This window comes from Haemaphysalis longicornis, unplaced genomic scaffold (genome assembly GCF_048455015.1).
Source record: "Haemaphysalis longicornis isolate Haplotype H1 unplaced genomic scaffold, Haemaphysalis longicornis Haplotype H1 scaffold_1, whole genome shotgun sequence".
In the NCBI taxonomy this organism is placed as follows: domain Eukaryota; kingdom Metazoa; phylum Arthropoda; class Arachnida; order Ixodida; family Ixodidae; genus Haemaphysalis; species Haemaphysalis longicornis.
The window spans coordinates 188,850,383-188,869,585 of record NW_027526203.1 but is presented as its reverse complement, the minus strand read 5'-3'; positions in this window follow the sequence as shown (position 1 = coordinate 188,869,585).

Here is a 19,203-nt window from a genome sequence, read left to right as displayed (position 1 = left end):
GGTGCTGCTTATCCTCCTCTAGCTGGTTGAGGCGAGACTCCAGCACACACATCTTACACATGAACTCCTGCCCTTCCACCTAGACTCCTCGTGTCGGAACTCCCGCTCGCACCTCATGCACGAAACGCCCGGCTTCTTCGGCAGCATATTTCGGCGCTACCTCACTGCCTTCCGCAAACTTATTACTGCTGCTTTCTCCCGCACGCGCTACGCTCGAAAAGAGGAAACACCGTGCGACGCTTGCCTGCAATTTCTCTCCTTGTGTAAGTCGCTGTAAAAAAAGTGCTTAACTCACTACTACCACGTGTTGAATTACTACTTGGTACATCTAGTTTGTGCGCTTACCTATTCAATGTGCCCTACTCATTTCCCACTACCACTGACTATTGTGCGCTTACCTATTCAATGTGCCCTACTCATTTCCCACTACCACTGACTAAACGTACTTATGTTAGCTCGAAAGCATTATCTGTGTTCGGCACCATATTGCGGACAACTAAGAAATCATCTGTTTCTCGAGCAGACAACGACCCGTAGCATCGCATTTGGCGCAGCACGAGGAAGAACGAATGTCCGCTATTCTGTCGGTCGTAGTGCGATACAAATAGCCACGCGGTGCTTCAATCAAATGAAAAGGTTTCGCAAGAGCGACAGGAAAGCGATTCACAACATAACCAGTCGTATGAAGCGCCGCCATTTCGACACGGCTTCACCACCATCCAAGTGAAAAATAAACATAAAAGACGAAAATCCACGATTCAACTTAGGAGAAGACAGTGTGCGTGTGTGTGCATCGCCTCCTGGAAGCGATGATGTGTACAGTGTATGGCGAAACGTCTGTCCCGTGCATGGAGGAAAGAAAAGTTTAGGAGGGAGCGTCACGTGACTATCGTGAAGCCTAGTCATAAAAAATAAAAAGAAAAACTGATCGGAGATGCCCCACCTCACGTGACAGGCAAGCGGTAGTTCTTTGCGCCTCATGTGGCCGCCCGCCTGCCCGCGCTATGCTGCGTCCTTCCGTTGGGTTGCCGGGCCGTCCGGATATTCGGGTTTCGGCGACGAGTCCCCGTCCGGGCGTTGCGCGCAGCGCTGCCTGCAACTCTAAACGCGCAGAGGGCTGATCGTGCAGGCAAAGTGTTCGGACGGGAGAGACAGAAAACATCCTTATTTATTGAGCTCTGGGATCCGTCGAAGTTCACGCCGCAGTCTAAGTGTCGTGTTCCGCCGCAGTTCAAAAGTGGAGATGTCAGAGTACGACATCCGTGCCTCACATTTTATTTCACAAAACACACCTCACTTCCTTGGTTCAGGTCATTTTATTTTTTCACCTCCCAGGCGTAATTTAGCGTTCGTTACCCATATACCTATCGCACGGATTGAGCAGTACTTGGACAACCAGCACGCGTTCTGCCTGCGACGCGAGGCGGAAAATGATTTGTTCTTCCCGCGCCCGCACCCAACATCAGTGGTTCTGCACCTTTTGTTTTCTAATGCACTGAAGGAGACAGCAACGCAAAACAGACGTCGTCACGACAATTGTGGCACGTAGAACGTGCCACCATGCCGGAGCACCGATAAGGCGAATGTATGCAAATGCGCACGCGAACGAAACCAAAGCTCTTCGAATTACCTCTCAGCTGATGGGACACTTGTTACAGCGCTATGATGTAAAGGGAAGGTGGCGCGATAACTTCCAGCAAAATTCGAAACGCAATCGTCAAAGCACACCTGGCAAACACCACGCACCCATAGGCCGCTCCGTGCTTGTGAATGTTTACAGAGGGCCGTTCGAGCAAATCCGGTCGTGGTTCCAGGTTCCAACGGTAAGCGTCAAATTCCGCTCCCAGCTCGTGCAGGTGCTCCCTGAGCATGGGATCTACGTATCGTGTCGCTTTGAACAGCGACAGTACTTCCACGATACGAGGGTGGGAGCGCAACGCTGGCGAAAAATCTCGTACGGCGCCTTCGGCAACGCCACTCGCCTCCACTTCCACTGGCAGCCAGCCGGAGCCACTACATGTTACCGCGGGCCTGAGAGTGGTGCATCTTCCATAATGCATTGCGCGGGAGGAGCCCGAGGAGAGGAGAGTGCGGCGTCAGAGGAGGTTGGCTTGCAAAAGCTGGGCCGCCTGACGTCATGCTCCCTCCTAACATGGTCCCGTGGTGCCCCGGGGGCCCCCCCAACAGCATTCCGGGTCGACGAGCGCGACGTAGCGAAAATCTCAACGACGCCGGTAACGATTTAAGCATTTTGGCGGCTTTAGATTCTGTTCACGGCACAACTGACATAAGCTAGCAGTTGGTGGACATCATGTCGTGAAGGAAAGACTGGCGACGCGACTTTTACGGTGGTTGCAGAAGCGAATAACTTCCGTATAGACTCCACTGTGCCTTGTCAGTGCCAGGAAGTGATGTGAAGTCCGTTGTGCGTGTCGAATGCGGTGAAATGTTCGTGGTTCGTGTGTATGTGGATATACGGCTTCAAGAGCCTGAAGATTCAGGTTTGTAGAGGCAGGTATTTGAAAATAGAATACAACTGCGCAGCAAAACTCTAATGTTCGCGTAACTACAGAGGAGCGTAGTAGTGCTCGTGCCAGCGAAAATATCGTGCCAGTTGTGCTCGTGCCAGCTCGCGCCAGCAAAAATGTCTGTAAGCAAAAGTATTTTGTGCAGTCAGCTCCACTTGAACTCGCTTCCTTGGACCTACTGTGGGAGAAATGCGAACGATAATTGTACAAGACATTTCAAAGTCATTTAACCAAAACTGTAGATGATATTCTGCGAATTGTGGCTCGTGTGTGTCCATCTTTTTATTGTATCACGTGTAGCGTAAGCATTTACGTTTCTTTTGTTTTCGTTTTAAAGCTTTATATATTGCCGGCATGGCCACGTACAACAGAAGCTGCGTATACGTAAAATTCTCCATGCATTTTCTGATGTAAACACATGTGCACTGATACGGGAAGGCTAGCTATTTGGGGAGCCACAAAAATAAACACATATTCCGTTTTGTTGCATACACTGCATTTTTTTTTTCGCAGCGGTCGCACGCCAAGTAGCGTGCAGATACGCAAACGCATGTGCGGTTCTGTTCCTTTTATTTCTTTTCGGGGACTATGTGATTTGTGCACGTCGGTATCGCAAGCAGCTGAACCGCGTGCTGTCGGTGTTCATTAGAAGTGACGCTTTATACAATATTTTAGCATGTATTCCCGAACAAAACCTAACCGGAATATTTATTTTCACATAACTGGGAAGGTAATATAACGGGATGATGTGTTGTATACTAATTTTCCAGTTCTAATTGAACGCCGTAGCGAACTGCAGCATATGTTTATTTTTCTTCTTTGGGAAAGCCGCCGCCGCGGCTAGCAGTTGGCGCGACAAGTTTACTTGAAACTGCAGTGCACGAGTCCCATAGGCAAAAACAGAGCCAACAACTTCAGCGTCGATTGAGGGGAAATCATGCTAATTCTGATAGTGGAATACCGAACAATGAAAACAATAGTAATACAGAATAATGTGGAATGTATACTACAGGCACCGTTACAGGGTAAACCAAATAGGCTGCGTAGATTTCAAAAATTTCGCGAGTAGTCGACTCACCCCCTCGCTTTCCTGGACAAGCATGACGGCAGTCAGTCAATTTTAGCTCGGGCCGCGCCCCGGGTCTGGCGACCTTTCTTCGGGGCTGAGGGCTTCTCCGAGCCCGCCAGCGCTCGCGGCGCGCTTCGGCGGTCTGCGTTTCTCAACAACATCCTTGACCTTCTGGCGGCCGCGCAAGTTCTTGGCCTCGGGCTGACCCGCCCTCTCCGCTGTCTTCCTGGGTTTCTTGCCTATCTTCGGAGACGAGCTGCGAGAATGAGCATGCTTCCGTGGAGCCCGCGTGGCTGGCTTGGACTTGCTTCTAGTGACGCGGCTAGAACGCCTGCTCCAGCTGCTGGCCTTGGATATGTTGGCCTTCTCCGCCTCCGCACTCTTCGGGTCGTTAGTTATAGTTTGGCTTCGGCCGCGGGAGGCGGCCTCATGCCCGCCGGTGGACTCCTTGGAGCGCGTAGGCGCACTTCGTCCAGCACGGCGGCTCGGGCCGCTTCGGGAGGCCCTGGCTTTCGGAGTGTTTTTCACCTCGGTGGCTGTTCTCTTGGCGCTGGTGCCTGCCTTGGTAGCCGCCATCCTCGGGTGCTTGCTAGGCTTAGCTTCCTCGCCAGTCAGTGGAATGGCGGAGACCTTGGCCGCCATGCTGCGGGTGCGAGTGCGTGGGCTAGAACGACGAACAGGCTCAGTCTCGGCCCGCGCCTTACGCTCGCTGCGTCCCATGCTTTCTAACGAGTCCGCAGTGCCCTGACACGCCTGGTGGTGCGCAGCAGGGAGGCTTAGTGCCACTACGCAGCTGGCGCTCGAGCAACGAGTGCACGTGAAGGCACGAGAATACCCGCTAGGCGCCGGCTCGTGCAGAAGCTGTCGCGGCGCTGGAAGGTGTCTCCCCCCCTGGTGACCAACTGTTCATGAGACGCTGTGTTTATTTGCATTGACCAATAAAAACACGTCGGAGCAGTCATAGTACAGTGGCTAGAATAGGAAAGTGTGATGACCGTGCCCTCTCCCGCGTGACGCTGTTGGACGAAATTCTAGGTGGCGCTGTCACATGTTTAAGGGGCACTGACACAAAATTTTGAAGGCGAGATAACTTCGGAGATAGATTGGTAGGAACACATATACATCATCTGCAAAATATCAGCGGCGAATACAGCCTAGAACATCGTTAAAATCAATTTTAAAGTGTGCGAAATGCAGCCGAGCAGCCAGCAGAGGACCACTCGCAATCGACATCCCGAGGATATTTTGTAAATAAACAACATCCAAACACGTCACGAGTTTGTGTTTGCCGCTTATGCACTGCCGGCGTTTTTCGCCGGCTCGCCCGGCGACCAAAGTTCTACAGCGATTCCAGGCACTCTGTTTCTATTACTGTTTATTACCATTGGATGCGAAAACGCGCCGGACGCACGAAAAGCCAACTGAGCTAGCCGCACGGTCGCTGTGCAGGCGGCGGCCACGGCCGCTAAGTGACCCAGGCCGGCGCAGGTAGCTCGAGTGATAGCTTGTTACCGCTGCACGAAATTGTCCCCAAGTCCCGACCATGGTGGCTTACATGAGAAAGGAGTTAATGATGCGATGGCGGGTTGCATTAAAAATTGTCATCTGCACCGCTTACGAGAGCGGCAATGTAATATCCGCCTCAGTGCTAAGCCGAACACATCTGTAGGCGGACCTGTAGGCAGACCGGCCGGCTGCTCCCAGCGCGCGTCTTGCCACCCACATCTCGAACGTCGCGCGTCGTTCTTTAGCCGCGGTAGCATTTGCACTCGCAGCGCCTGCGTCACATCCACGGTCGCTTTTTAATTAAGCGCCTCACGAGATCAGTACGTGGGGGCATTCGCAGAAACTGCCGTCGATGCGGATTCGACAGTGCTACGTCGGCTCTGCTCTGTGATATCCCTCCGACGGTCACGTGGTCAGCTTTGTTCACACAAAATCCACAAAATCCATCGTTTCACGGCACTCGCTGAAACCGAAACTGCGACTGGCCGCATTGAAAATGCCTCTAATTAAACAACCGTCGCACACTGAAGCAAATGAGGTTTCTACAGGTTATAAGTAGGTCACCAGCGACTTATCGCAACAAAAAAAAAAGATGCAAAATTTTTGTGTCAGTGCCCCTTTAAGGCCCAACCACATGCAGCGTATTTTCGGCGTCGCGCGAGCGTCAGCGTCGTTCGGCGTCAACGCGCGGTCCCGCAGGAGAGGGCGAGTAACCGCATGGGACCGGCGAAATCACGCGCCGGCGTGCGCGCTCGACGCTTCTTTCGGCGTCCAGCACGAGATTGAACAGTCGCCGGTATTTGTCGCGCAGGGACTTCCATTTTTTCTGCACGGTTTCTACGGCACAAACACACGAAAACAATGACGACTTGTTACAATAACTATGCGCACAGGCTGCAGCGCAGGTGACAAGTGCCTTACCTCCGTGCGCAACACCAGGCGCCACGGCTGCTGCCACTTCATCCCACAACGTCTGTTTGTGGGGTTTGTTCTTGTTATCTTTGTGTTTAGCCTGCCATAGAGCGGGGCGGGCTGCGACTGCAGTTATTAATGCCCCAGCGTCGATGTTCGGCATACCGGCCACCATTAAAACAGCGAGTCGGACTGGCACAACCGGAAACTGGCACCAGCGCCGCCTCCGCCGCTCGTGCCGATATCTGGCGAGCGTAGATATCAGCGTCGCCCGAGCGTCAGCCAGCGTCGTCATGCATTTTGGCGCGCGCGCTGACGCTCGTCGACGCCGAACGATGCTGACGCTCGCGCGACGCCGAACGACGCTGAAGCTCGCGCGACGCCGAAAATACGCTGCATGTGGTTGGGCCTTTACACGTTCGCTGCGACGGCAGCAGAATACGAGGTACGAAAGTATTCGCGCGCAGGACCACATCGAGAAAGCCTTTTCGATAGCTATTCTACGTGCTCGCGCAAATTGAGATGCAATGAATGTCGTATTTTTTAAGGACTACTATCATCGCAGTTTGCAACCGACTGGACGCGCTTTTACAGCCGAATATAGCCGGCTGGCTCTGACACTTATGAAACGCACATGAGAGAATTGTGGACTGGTAACTGGTAAACACGCATTTTATTTTCGACGTGCTCGTTACAGACAGACAAAAACTGCTCACTTTTGGGGGAATTTCTCATGATTCGTTCAAAATTACAAAGCCTCGAAGCCATCAACTTTATTTGCTCAATGGGCCTTAATTGCCTTTCGCTGCTAGTTCTTTTAGTGTGTGAACAAATTCAAGCATTTTTTATCGAATTGTCTTCGGAAAAGCGTTTTCGACCTTCGATTCTGCCGTTGCGTGAGGAAATTGAGCTGTAAGTGCTTCTTCCTTTCACGACAAGGCCAAAACGAAGAGGACCAGAACGAATTTGATAGTCATGGACGGCCGGGGAGAGTGGCAGACTTCTTCAGTATGTCAGATGCTTCGTAAATGCTTCCAATGTCTGGATATTGTACGTGTACGGGCTTTGGCTTTATCCTGCGCAAAGCGACACACGCTGTAAGCCACAGTGAAGGGGGAAACACTCGATCAGCGTGTGGTTTCCCCCATGCTGCCGAAGGTAGGGTCAAGTTCTTGACAGAAAAGGAGCATGGGGTTCTTCAAACTCTGCACTCACAGGGGAGTCACCATCAGCTTTTTTATTGCTGGTTGGGGCCGCGGGTGCGCTTCTCGCTTGACATTTCCTGCTCGGGGAAGTTGTTTCGGCTGGTACTTCGGAGACTTGGGAATTGCGTGGGCAGATTTTCCGGGGGAAACCGAGGCCTGCCTATGTAGATTGAGACAACTTCTCCGTTCACGGTATGTTCAATGTGCCGGGCGATGTCTCTTACGTCGAAGTGTAGCTCGCACATAGTGGTGTTTTCCTTGAGCCGCTTCTCAGTACGTGGTATTTCTCGTCGCCACTGCGCAATACAGACGCACGTCCTTCGGAATGCCAAACAACGACAGTTTCTTTTTGCAGGACCTGTACACCGTAGAGCGGCCCGGCACAAAACTGTGGATCTACTTTTGCGGACCTCATCAGGCGACGTGTAAGCGATCGCGCCGCCCCCCCCCCCCCCCCCTCGCGGATCCCTATCGGCGGCTTCAAAGCGCCTCGTAGGCGCTGCATGCCGCTAATCACACTTTCCTATTCTGGCCACTGTAGTCGTAGAGTTTCTCACTAATAGGTGCAGTAAAATGGGGCTCCGTTTTCTGTTTGTTTTTGTAGCTCGAGGTTTAAGGGAACATTATCGTCTGCGATCGTGTGCCAAGCCAACTGTTACAAAAATACTTTAACTTTCGCTATACCATATGAGAGAAATGTTAATGTCATTATTTCTTGCAAAGAATATTTTCGGAAGGCTCCGTAAATATTGTGTTCATAAGACAAAACATTTGCACCGCGGTCAATGCGGGTATTATATAGTGCCTAGAATATACTGACTAGTGTGCCGATCCCAGCCTCCCAGATGGCACCGTAGCAATGAATCCAGGTGGCTGCTGCATAAGGTGCTACCGAGCGGGAGGGTTGGGGCCCGCGGCGCCTTCGCAACCTCGGCAAGAAGACTGCTGCATGTTTGCTTTCGCTCAGCAGACCACATCTTCTATTGAGGAAGCTGATTACGGCTTTCAGGGTTTGATTTAAGCCTTCTACAAGAGTGGCATATTTAGAGACTGTTCCTTCCGGGCAAGTTTGTGTGAAGTTCAGCAAAACTATGGGCTGTCGAACATCCTATGCTCTCGAAGGTGTGTTCTAGCGCCGTTTTAGCAGTATAGTCTTTATTTACAGTGCGCGTCAGCTGAGTTTATTTTCTAACACAGTAGGTGAAGTGAGTCATTTAATTTTATCGACCCTAAAAACAATCATATTTTGGGCCCAAGCTTTGTTGCTTGCAACAAGTGCACAGGCCTACTCCCCATCGGACTTCGTACATATAACAAGCACTTCTCGGAAAAACTATGCGTCTGTAAGAAGTGTGCTTTAAGAAGCCTTTGCCGCATTCACCACAAAAAATTGTCAAAGAAACTCGTTTGATTAAAGGGGTTCTGACACAAAATTTTGAAGGCGAGATAACTTCGGAGATAGATTGGTGTGAACACACATACATCATCTGCAAAATATCAGCGGCGAATACAGCCTAGAACATCCTTAAAATCAATTTTAAAGTGTGCGAAACGCAACTGAGCCGCCAGCAGAGGACCTATAGCAATCGACATGCCCTGGAAATTTTGTAAATAAACAACATCCAAAGTCGTCACGAGCTTCTGTTTGCCGCTTCCGCACTGCTGGCGTTTTTCGCCAGCTCGCCACTCCAATCGGAGGGCGGAGCTTCTGCTCTTGGGAACGAACGACCCGATCGTTAGCGGCGGAGGCGCCGTGATTTCGTCGGCTCATGGGGCAGCTAGCCGCGACGAAAGTTCTACAGCGATTCCAGACTCTATTTTTTATTACTTTTTATTTACATTGGACGGAAAAACGCGCCGGAGACTCGAAAGGCCCACTGAGTGAGCCGCACGGTCGCTGTGCAGGCGGAGGCCTCGGCCGCGAAGTGACGCAGGCTGGCGCAGGTAGCTCGAGAGATAACTTGTTACTGCTGCACGATTTTGGACCCAAGTCCCAACCATGCAGCTTATATGAGAAAGGAGTTAATGATGCGATGGCGGGTTGCATTAGAAATTGTCATCTGCACCGCTTACGAGAGCGGCAATAGAATATCCGCCGCAGTGCTAAGTCGAACACATCTGTAGGCGAATCTGTAGGTAGACCGGTCGGCTGCTCCCAGCGCGCGTATTGCCACCCACTGTCTCGAGCGTCGCGCGTCGTTCTCTAGCCGCGGCAGCATTTGCACTCGCAGCGCCTGCGTCACGTCCACGGTCGCTTTTAAATGCAGAGCATTTTAGTAACTCACGATGTCACCCGCGTTGGCGTCCGTAGTCCGCGTCCGCATCGCTCCCCCTACACTATATAAATACTTGCCGGCGCCAGGTTTCGATCCTACGACTCTGCGGGCGGAACGCAAGGTGCACGGTACTCTACCAACTGAGCCACAAAGCCGACACAGAACGGAAGGTTACGAACGTGCCTTATATCCTTGACTCATTCAACCGTCGGCCAGAGGTTCGCCCTCTCCCCCGCGTCCTCCTCGCCTTCTCTCCGCTCGCAACGCCCTCTCTCGCCGCGTCCGGTTCGGGCGCACAACAGGTGGGGACGTGCGCAACACCCTCTCTCGCCGCGTTAGGTTCGCGCGCAAGAACAGGTGGGGCGCTCGCATCGCGCTCTCTCGCCGCGGTCGGTTCGCGCTTAAACCACATATGTCGTTCGCGCGCGCTGCGGTCGTTAACATCTGTGGCGTGATCGTGACGTCAGTATCACGCGTTCGCGTGGTGGCGATTTCGGCGCTATAACACTCTCTCGCGAGGGGCATTGGATTGGATTCGATTGAATTGGCTTGGATTGGCTTGGATTTGGATTGGATTGGATTAAAGTGGATTGTGTTGGATTGTGTTGCGTCATAGCCGCGCCACGTTGCGTCATAGCCGCTCCACGTTGCGTCATAGCCGCGGCAGGGGGTTCACGGCACGTTTCACCATCGACTTCATCGACAATGTCTACGCTGGCAGACAACAATTACAGCAACAACAACCAATACGTAATCCATACGACTTGCAGGCGCGCCCCCCCGCAGAAATGCTCTGCATTTGATCGTGCCCCTCGCGAGGGGGATGTTTCTTTTTTACTGCAAAGCAACCCCCCCCCCCTCATCCCCAGTTTTCAGTCCGGTGTCATCGATTTACTCGGCGCCGCTCCGGGGCTCCTCCTCACCACCGCTGACACCTCTTTCACAACTACACAACTATTTTCAGTTCCTTTCGCCTCGGTTCTTAAAGGAGCCATGAAGAGAAAATACAACTTTGTTTAATTCGAAAGAACTAGAATTCAGTATCTCACTCAGCTCCATTACAGCCACAAAAGATGTGTTTCTTTAACGAAAAAAAAAAAAGCAAGAAGTATTTATAAACTTTCAAATTTTGCGCCACCGTGTCGTGTTATGAGCAAGAATGACGTCGTACGGGCCATCAATAAAACATAATTTTCAGTCCGTTAACTGCACGTTAGAATTCCAGTGATGCGGTCAAATGGAACTAAAGGCCCCATTACAGACGCCCAGTCATGTGTCGTCGCGACAGGTCAGTTAGGCGGCCGCGAATCGCACAAACAAGGTTCCGTGACGTCATAGAAAAGTTGCGGGAAATTGGCTAGGGGGTCGCGACTGCTTCACACGTTTTCTTCAATATAACCGTTATCTGTTTGAAGAGTGCGATGATATTGGTATCATTGTTATCGGGACTAAGCAGTCTTTGTAATAACCCAACTTGTATTTTGTTTCATGGCTCCTTTAAGTACAGCCATAAAATTTCTAACATGGAGAGAGAGAGAGAAATAAACGTTTATTGTCTGAAAAGACTAGCTAGGACTTGGCCCTTGCTGGTCCGAGGTGGTAGGTCTCCTCAGTCCAGGAAACCTCTGGCGGTGGCTGCCGTCTTCGCCCGGTTCACCAGATTCTTCTGGTTCTCCGGATCCTCGGAGACGAGCAGTGCCTCCAACTTTTCAGCGATGTCGTGGTCACCGGTGGTATGGGCGCTTGCATTGTTTTGTGGCGCGGAAGTCTGTATTTTTGAGGACGCTTGGCTATCCACAGGTGGGTCTGGGCGGCGGTCTTCGCAAGGGCACTCCAGGATCATTTGCGGCAAGGTGTCGGGTATGTCACAATAAGGGCAGAGATAAGGGAATTGCGTGGGGTAAATGCGGTGCATGATTTTTAATTAAGCGGCTCACGAGATCAGTACGTGGGGGCATTCGCAGAAACTGCCGGCGACGCTGATTCGACAGTGCTACGGCAGCTCTGCTCTGTCACTGTGATATCCCTCCGACGGTCACGTGGTCGGCTTTGTTCACACAAAACCATCGCTTCGTGGCACCCGCTGAAACCGAAACTGTGAATGGCCGCATTGAAAATGCCTCTAATTAAACAACCGTCGCACGCTGAAGCAAATGCGATTTCTACACGTGATGAGTAGGTCACTAGCTACTTATCGCAACAACAACAACAACAACAACAAAAAAAGAAGATGCAAAATTTTCGTGTCAGTGCCCCTTTAAGGATTCGGTCTCTTTTCAAGAATAGATGTTTAGCCCTCTTCCCTTCTGGTACACGGTGGCAACTGCTGATTGCACACCAAGCAAAGGCCTTCCAAACATTGGCATCTCAATGAAAATGTTCACGAAGTTACTGCAAATTGCAAGGTAAATGTAACTGGTAGCGAAGCTTCCATTGAAGCCCGTACGTTCAGAAAATGGCGGATCTTAAGCTGCTGATGTCATAGACTTTAATTCTAATGAAACTAGAGGGGACACTGGCGCTGCAATCGTTCAACCTCCATGGACCAGAAATGTGTTTTAAATGCAGAGCATTTTAGTAACTCACGATATCACCCGCGTTGGCGTCCGTAGTCCGCGTCCGCATCGCTCCCCCTACACTATATAAATACTTGCCGGCGCCAGGTTTCGATCCTACGACTCTGCGGGCGGAACGCAAGGTGCACGGTACTCTACCAACTGAGCCACAAAGCTGACACAGAACGGAAGGTTACGAACGTGCCTTATATCCTTGACTCATTCAACCGTCGGCCAGAGGTGCGCCCTCTCCCCCGCGTCCTCCTCGCCTTCTCTCCGCTCGCAACGCCCTCTCTCGCCGCGTTCGGTTCGGGCGCACAACAGGTGGGGACGTGCGCAACACCCTCTCTCGCCGCGTTAGGTTCGCGCGCAAGAACAGGTGGGGCGCTCGCATCGCGCTCTCTCGCCGCGGTCGGTTCGCGCTTAAACCCCATATGTCGTTCGCGCGCGCTGCGGTCGCTAACATCTGTGGCGTGATCGTGACGTCAGCATCACGCGTTCGCGTGGTGGCGATTTCGGCGCTATAACACTCTCTCGCGAGGGGCATTGGATTGGATTCGATTGGATTGGCTTGGATTGGCTTGGATTTGGATTGGATTGGATTAAAGTGGATTGTGTTGGATTGTGTGGCGTCATAGCCGCGCCACGTTGCGTCATAGCCGCTCCACGTTGCGTCATAGCCGCGGCAGGGGGCTCACGGCACGTTTCACCATCGACTTCATCGACAATGTCTACGCTGGAAGACAACAATTACAACAACAACAACAACCAATACGTAATCCATACGACTTGCAGGCGCCCCCCCCCCCCCCCCGCAGAAACGCTCTGCATTTGATCGTGCCCCTCGCGAGGGGGATGTTTCTTTTTTACTGCAAAGCAGTATATGTCAACCCCCCCCCCATCCCCAGTTTTCAGTCCGGTGTCATCGATTTACTCGGCGCCGCTCCGGGGCTCCTCCTCACCACCGCTGACACCTCTTTCACAACTATTTTCAGTTTCTTTCGTCTCGGTTCTTTAAGGTGCCATGAAGAGAAAATACAACTTTGTTTAATTTGAAAGAACTAGAATTCAGTATCTCACTCAGCTCCATTACAGCCACAAAAGATGTGTTTCTTTAACAAAAAAAAAACCAAAAAGTATTTATAAACTTTCAAATTTTGCGCCACCGTGTCGTGTTATGAGCAAGAATGACGTCGTACGGGCCAACAATAAAACATAATTTTCAGTCCGTTAACTGCACGTTAGAATTCCAGTGATGCGGTCAAATGGAACTAAAGGCCCCATTACAGACGCCCAGTCATGTGTCGTCGCGACAGGTCAGTTAGGCGGCCGCGAATCGCACAAACAAGGTTCCGTGACGTCATATAAAAGTTGCGGGAAATTGGCTAGGGGGTCGCGACTGCTTCACACGTTTTCTTCAATATAACCGTTATCTGTTCGAAGATTGCGATGATATTGGTATCATTGTTATCGGGACTAAGCAGTCTTTGTAATAAACCCAACTTGTATTTCTTGTCAGCCTCAGCTACCGTCTTAATTTTTATTGTACATGCCAAGTGTTTTTATATCTTTCTTGCACAATATTCGATACCTTGATAGCGATCATGAGTGACTCGTCAAATTACACTGCTTGTCGTCATAGCTATAGGTGCAGCACGTCACTGATTGCTTACGTCGTGCTTACGCCAAAAAACATGGGCGAATTGCCGGCAGTTTGTGCAGTCGAGAATAGGGCCCCGATATGTGTAATCACCGCTCTGCTGGCTGGGCGTGACGGTTTTTAAAAGGAAGCGCGGGGCTATGGAGGGGTGCTGGTTGCATTGCCGCTCTCAGGCATCAGCGGCGGCCGAATCCGCCGCTGTTGAGCTGGACGAAGCTGAGCGCGCACGGAAACGTGCCTTATGTCGCGCTGTAAAGACGGCATAAAACTGTAGGCCACTGCAGTTTTCCACAGCACGTCTTTACGATATAATTTATTGTAAGCCGTCACCGAAATTGCATCGAACAATATAGAAAGCAGATTGACAGAAATTTTTGTTGTTCGGAAAATTGATTGATTGTGGGGTTTAACGCGCCGACGCAACGCAGGCGATGAGGCGCGCCGTAGTGGAGGGCTCCGGATTAATTTTGACCACCTGGGGATCTTTATCGTGCGCCGAAATCTCGTACACACGGGCGTTTTTGCTTTTCGCCTCCATCAGAAAAGCGGCCGCCGCGTCCGAGAATTTGTTGTTCGGGAAAAACAAAAAAAATCTCGCGTTCAACATAGTTTTTTTTTTTTTGAATTTTGGTCTTCTCCCAAGCTACTGCTGCCACACAGTTCTGGTTTGTTCTGAAGAAAGGAAAATAGAAAATGCCCATGCGATGGAACATTTATGTGTTGAAGAACGCCTTGAAGAATAGATGCAATCGTTGTCTTCTACTACAGCGGGCCTCATAGGGCGCATGTTTTGTTTTCGCATTAACCCTCTCACTCCCGCTGTCGAATATAGTCGTCATCAGATTTTGCACCAAAATGACCGTTCGCGAGTATGGCCGTCATCGCTCATGACGACTATACTCGACATCGGTGATTTTGGAGCCCTGACGGCGTTTGTTTTGCAAGACAGCGGGGCCCTGGGGTGAAGCCACCTTTAAGCAATCTTTTTTTATACCTTAATTTATTTATTCATTTATTTATTCATTCTGCAATCCCCATTACAGATATTTTAGCAGGGTGGTTACAGACATAATTTTTACAATGTTGGCACTCTAGAATGCATAAAACAAAACAACAAAAAATAGAACATCAAGATGTGAATAATCAGGTCAAATGTGCTGCAAACAACAATAAGGACGGCTCCATGACTTGGTTAGTAGTTCATTTCACTGAGTTACGGTACGCGGGAAAAAGGAATATTTGAAGCAGTTATTTCGGGACCGGAAAGGGGTTAGTGTCAGTTGATGCCTTTGGCGGGTGGCGTACCCAGATGAAAAAGAAATGATATTGGAAACATCAAGCTTGTAATGCCCTTTAATTATTTGGTAAAGAAATTGTAGTCATATTAAACGATTTCTTTCGGTAGGTGAAGGCTCATTGGCACAATGTAAGAGTTCAGTTATAGAGGTGCGTCCAAAGGTATTAAAGATAAAGCGGACTGCCTTTTTCTGCACGTTTTCCAATTTAGTTATGTTAGCTTTAGTGAAAGGGTCCCAAACAATCACTCCATATTCTAAGATTGGGCGAATGATGGTCTTGTACGCTAGAGTACGCACCGTGGAATTAGAATATTTTAAAGCTCTTCGAAGGAAAAATAGTTTTCGGTTAGCATTTGTAATTACGGAGTCAATATGTTTAGTCCATTTAAGGTCATTGGTAATCCAAAGGCCGAGATACTTAATGTTAGTTACCTCAGAAAGGGTGAAGCTTGCGGTGGAATAATTAAATAGTAAGGGTTTTTTCCTGTGGGTTATTCGCATAAATACTGTTTTATCGAAGTTAATTGACATCTGCCATAAATCACACCACTTAACAATTTTATGAAAGGCACTATTTAGAATGTTTTGATCAGTTACATTGGATATTTCAGAATATATGACACAATCATCAGCATACAACTTGATTTTTACAGGAACTTCATTCACAATATCATTGATAAAAATTAGAAACAAAAGTGGTCCAAGAACAGTACCCTGTGGGACGCCAGAGTCAACGGTTGCCTCTTCTGAACAGAAGTCGTTAAAAACAACAAATTGTTTACGGTTTGTAAGGTAGTCTGCTATCCATTTTATTAGGCGCGGATTTTTAAGCGTTTTCTCTAATTTAAAAAGTAATTTCTTGTGTGAGACTTTGTCAAACGCTTTCGCAAAGTCCATAAAGATGGCATCAGTTGTGTCCCATTGTTAATTGAAGTTGCGAAATCGTGTTTTGTCTCGACAAGTTGAGTAGAGGTTGAATAGCCTTTTCTGAATCCGTGCTGGTGTTTTGTTAAGATGTTATGCTTACTAAGAAACTCAGAGATGTGCGTATGAATGATGTGTTTGTAGAAGTTTACAGGTAGTTGACGTTAATGAAATAGGACGATAATTCGAGATGAGTTCTTTTTTACCCGACTTATAAAGAGGCTTGACTCTGGCGGCCCTCCAATCATCTGGTACTCGCCCTTCGTGTAGCGATTTTGAAAATAAAACATACAGATATTTAGCGATCCACTCGGCATATCGCTTTAAAAATGTGTTTGGAATGGTATCCGGTCCGGGTGTCTTTTTAACATTGATTTTAAGTAGCATGTTTAAAATGCCTTGCTCACTGATAACAACGTCAGGTATAGGTGGATAATCTGCATCAAACGTGGGAAGAACATGGTTGTCAATGGTAAAAACCGATTTGAATTGTTGATTAAAGGCATTCGAAATAACCTTGCCATCATGCACATCAACTCCATCAACTACAAAAACATTACATTCAGTAGATGTAGGCTTAATACTCCGCCAAAATCTCTCAGGGCACGTTTTAATGAAGTTTGGTAATGATTCACCATAATACAGCTCTTTGTCACTATGGATTTGGTGTTTTAGCTTAATTGCAATCTCCAAAATCTCTTCGTTTACACCAGTGATATTGCCAAGACTACGACGCTTTTTTAATCGTTTTAACTTCCTTTTGAGACGCAACGTGTCCCGAGAAATCCAGGGGTTCCTCTCTTTCTTCTTTTTAACAACACATGGAACGAAGCGATCAATACATTCATTTACCAAATCTTTAAATGAGTCGCAAAGGCTTTGCACATCATCAGTACTGTTTAAAAACGAGTCGAAGTTGAAAGAGGGGAAATCTTTAATTGATGTATCGTCAGCTCGCAAAAAAATTCGAAAACATGACGTTTTTTGTTTCCGTTCCACAGAGCCATTTGCCAGAGCCATTTGTCAGAAATACCAAGAACCACTTCACAGCTGGCCGAAGCCTTAATACACCCCCTAACAAAAAAGAGATCAAGTACTGACTTCGAACTTCCCTGCACTCTAGTAAAATCGTCAACAACTTGCAACAAATCAAAAGTAAAGGAAACGTCGAGCATTGCTTCTCCTACGATATCGTTATGCTTAGTGGTTGAAAGAGAGGTCCAATCTATATCTGGTAGGTTGAAATCTCCTGATAAAATGATCCGAGCTCCTGACTTTGCATGAGTGCACAGATATTTTTTTAATTCATTGATGACTTCAATGGACGAGGTCGGGGGTCTGTATATGGAAGCTACAATATACTGAATATTATTGTGGTACATTTTGCAAAATAAGCCTTCCACTTGAGGAATATCTGGCATTCTAATTACCGTTAGGCCTTTCTTAAATACAACTGCAACGCCTCCTCCCTTACTTCCGCGATCTTTTCTTAACACCTTATAACCAGGTGGATTTATTTCACTGTGAAATACTGGATATTCAACCATGTTTCTGTAAGTGTTATTAAATCTGGATCATGAGTAACGAGCAATGTTTCTAATTCAGTTGCTTTGTTCACCACACTTCGGCAATTTACATTCAGGATTCTTAACGGTTCAGACACAGGATCAAGACGTCAGTTTCCCTTCTTCTTCTGAAGTTTAAAACGCGATTTTTCGGTTTCATTCCAACCATACAGGGTGTCATCAATGCTCAATTTGTCGTATAATAGCTTAACCTTTGCGCCATTTTCTTTTTCTTCAGCCGCGCTCTTCCACAAATTTCTTCGTACCTCCCGTACTCTGCTTGAAAAGTCCTCAGAGATAGACATCGTAGTCCCCTTTAGCTTAAAAGCGTTCTTTAATACGGAAGTCTTTTCCCAATAATCTAGAAATTTTATGATTACTGGACGCGACTTATTTCCAACCTTACGGCCAAGCCTATGGCATCTTTCAATGCCGGATGTAGTTACCTCAAGCTTTTCCTGAAAAAATTCGGTTACTTCATTCATTAGTTCCTCGTTAGATTCCTTAGCAGGTTCGTCTAGTCCAAATATAATTAGGTTATTTCTGCGGCCTCTGTTTTCGAGATCGTCAACTTTTGATACGAGCATAGAAATCTGTTCATCTCATTTTGACATAGCAATCTCGATGCTTTGTACTTTGCTTGTCAGGGTAGCTAAAGCAGATAACTGTGCTTCAACCCCTTCTATGCGCTGAGTAAAGCAGAATTTTTTTCCTCGATTCCATGTTGAGAGCTCTTTATGGCTTCAAGTTATTTCATCGTTAGTTCATCGAAATATAGGCGCCTTGTGAAGCCAACTTAGGGCAATCTTTCTTACGCAGTTAGAGAAATAAAGGGACGTTATTTGATCGCAATAATAGTGTCATTTTATTCAGAACAGACAGCTCTACAAATTGAGTGAAAAATATTTTTTGGCACATTTGATACATTTTTCTTTCTTTTTCACGATACGAAAAGGGTTCAAACCGACCCTGTTATCTTTACGGCCACCTTCTATTAGTTAAGAAAATGTTACCCCACTTAAAACCTATGGCGCTGTTATGTCGATGGTATTAGAAAATATTAGCTGATGGTTCGACACGCGCCGTTAAAAAACTTCAGTGACTTTCCAGTTTGTGAAGAATGATGACCAGCCGAGCTGTGGTGAGGATTGCTAGAATCGTCTTAACGCCTAATTGTTAATAATTTATTTCCCTATAGTTCCGCTAAAACGACAGCAACTGCAGTTTTCTGTATGCGAACTGCCTGCAGAGATGGCCATTTATAGACAGCAGACAGTAATTCGGTATCGTTTAAAACTTCACTGATAACTCAATAACACCAAATTTGGAGCCGTTTTCAGTAATCATGCTCCCCTGAGGCGCCCTACCACTGTTCTCGGTCGGCCCGCTGTCGACTGCTCTTGTACCAAGAAGCCCCGGAGCATTCCCGCCGCTATCCCCCTTGAGCACACATCCCTTACCAACGCTTAGGAGCAACTATGGGGACCCCTCCAGGGCACCTCCCGCGTCAGTCGCTCCCTCCTCCACAAAATCCGCCCCCTCTCAGCTCCCTCCCCCTAACTGTTCCTGTGTGACTCCCTTGGAACTTCGTCACACCATGTGGCCTGTCCTGTCAACTCATCCCCAAATCTGCAGCATCGAGCCGTGGGACGACGCGCTGGGCCGCTCGCAACCGGTGGTGCAGCTACAAATGGTTGACCGAGCG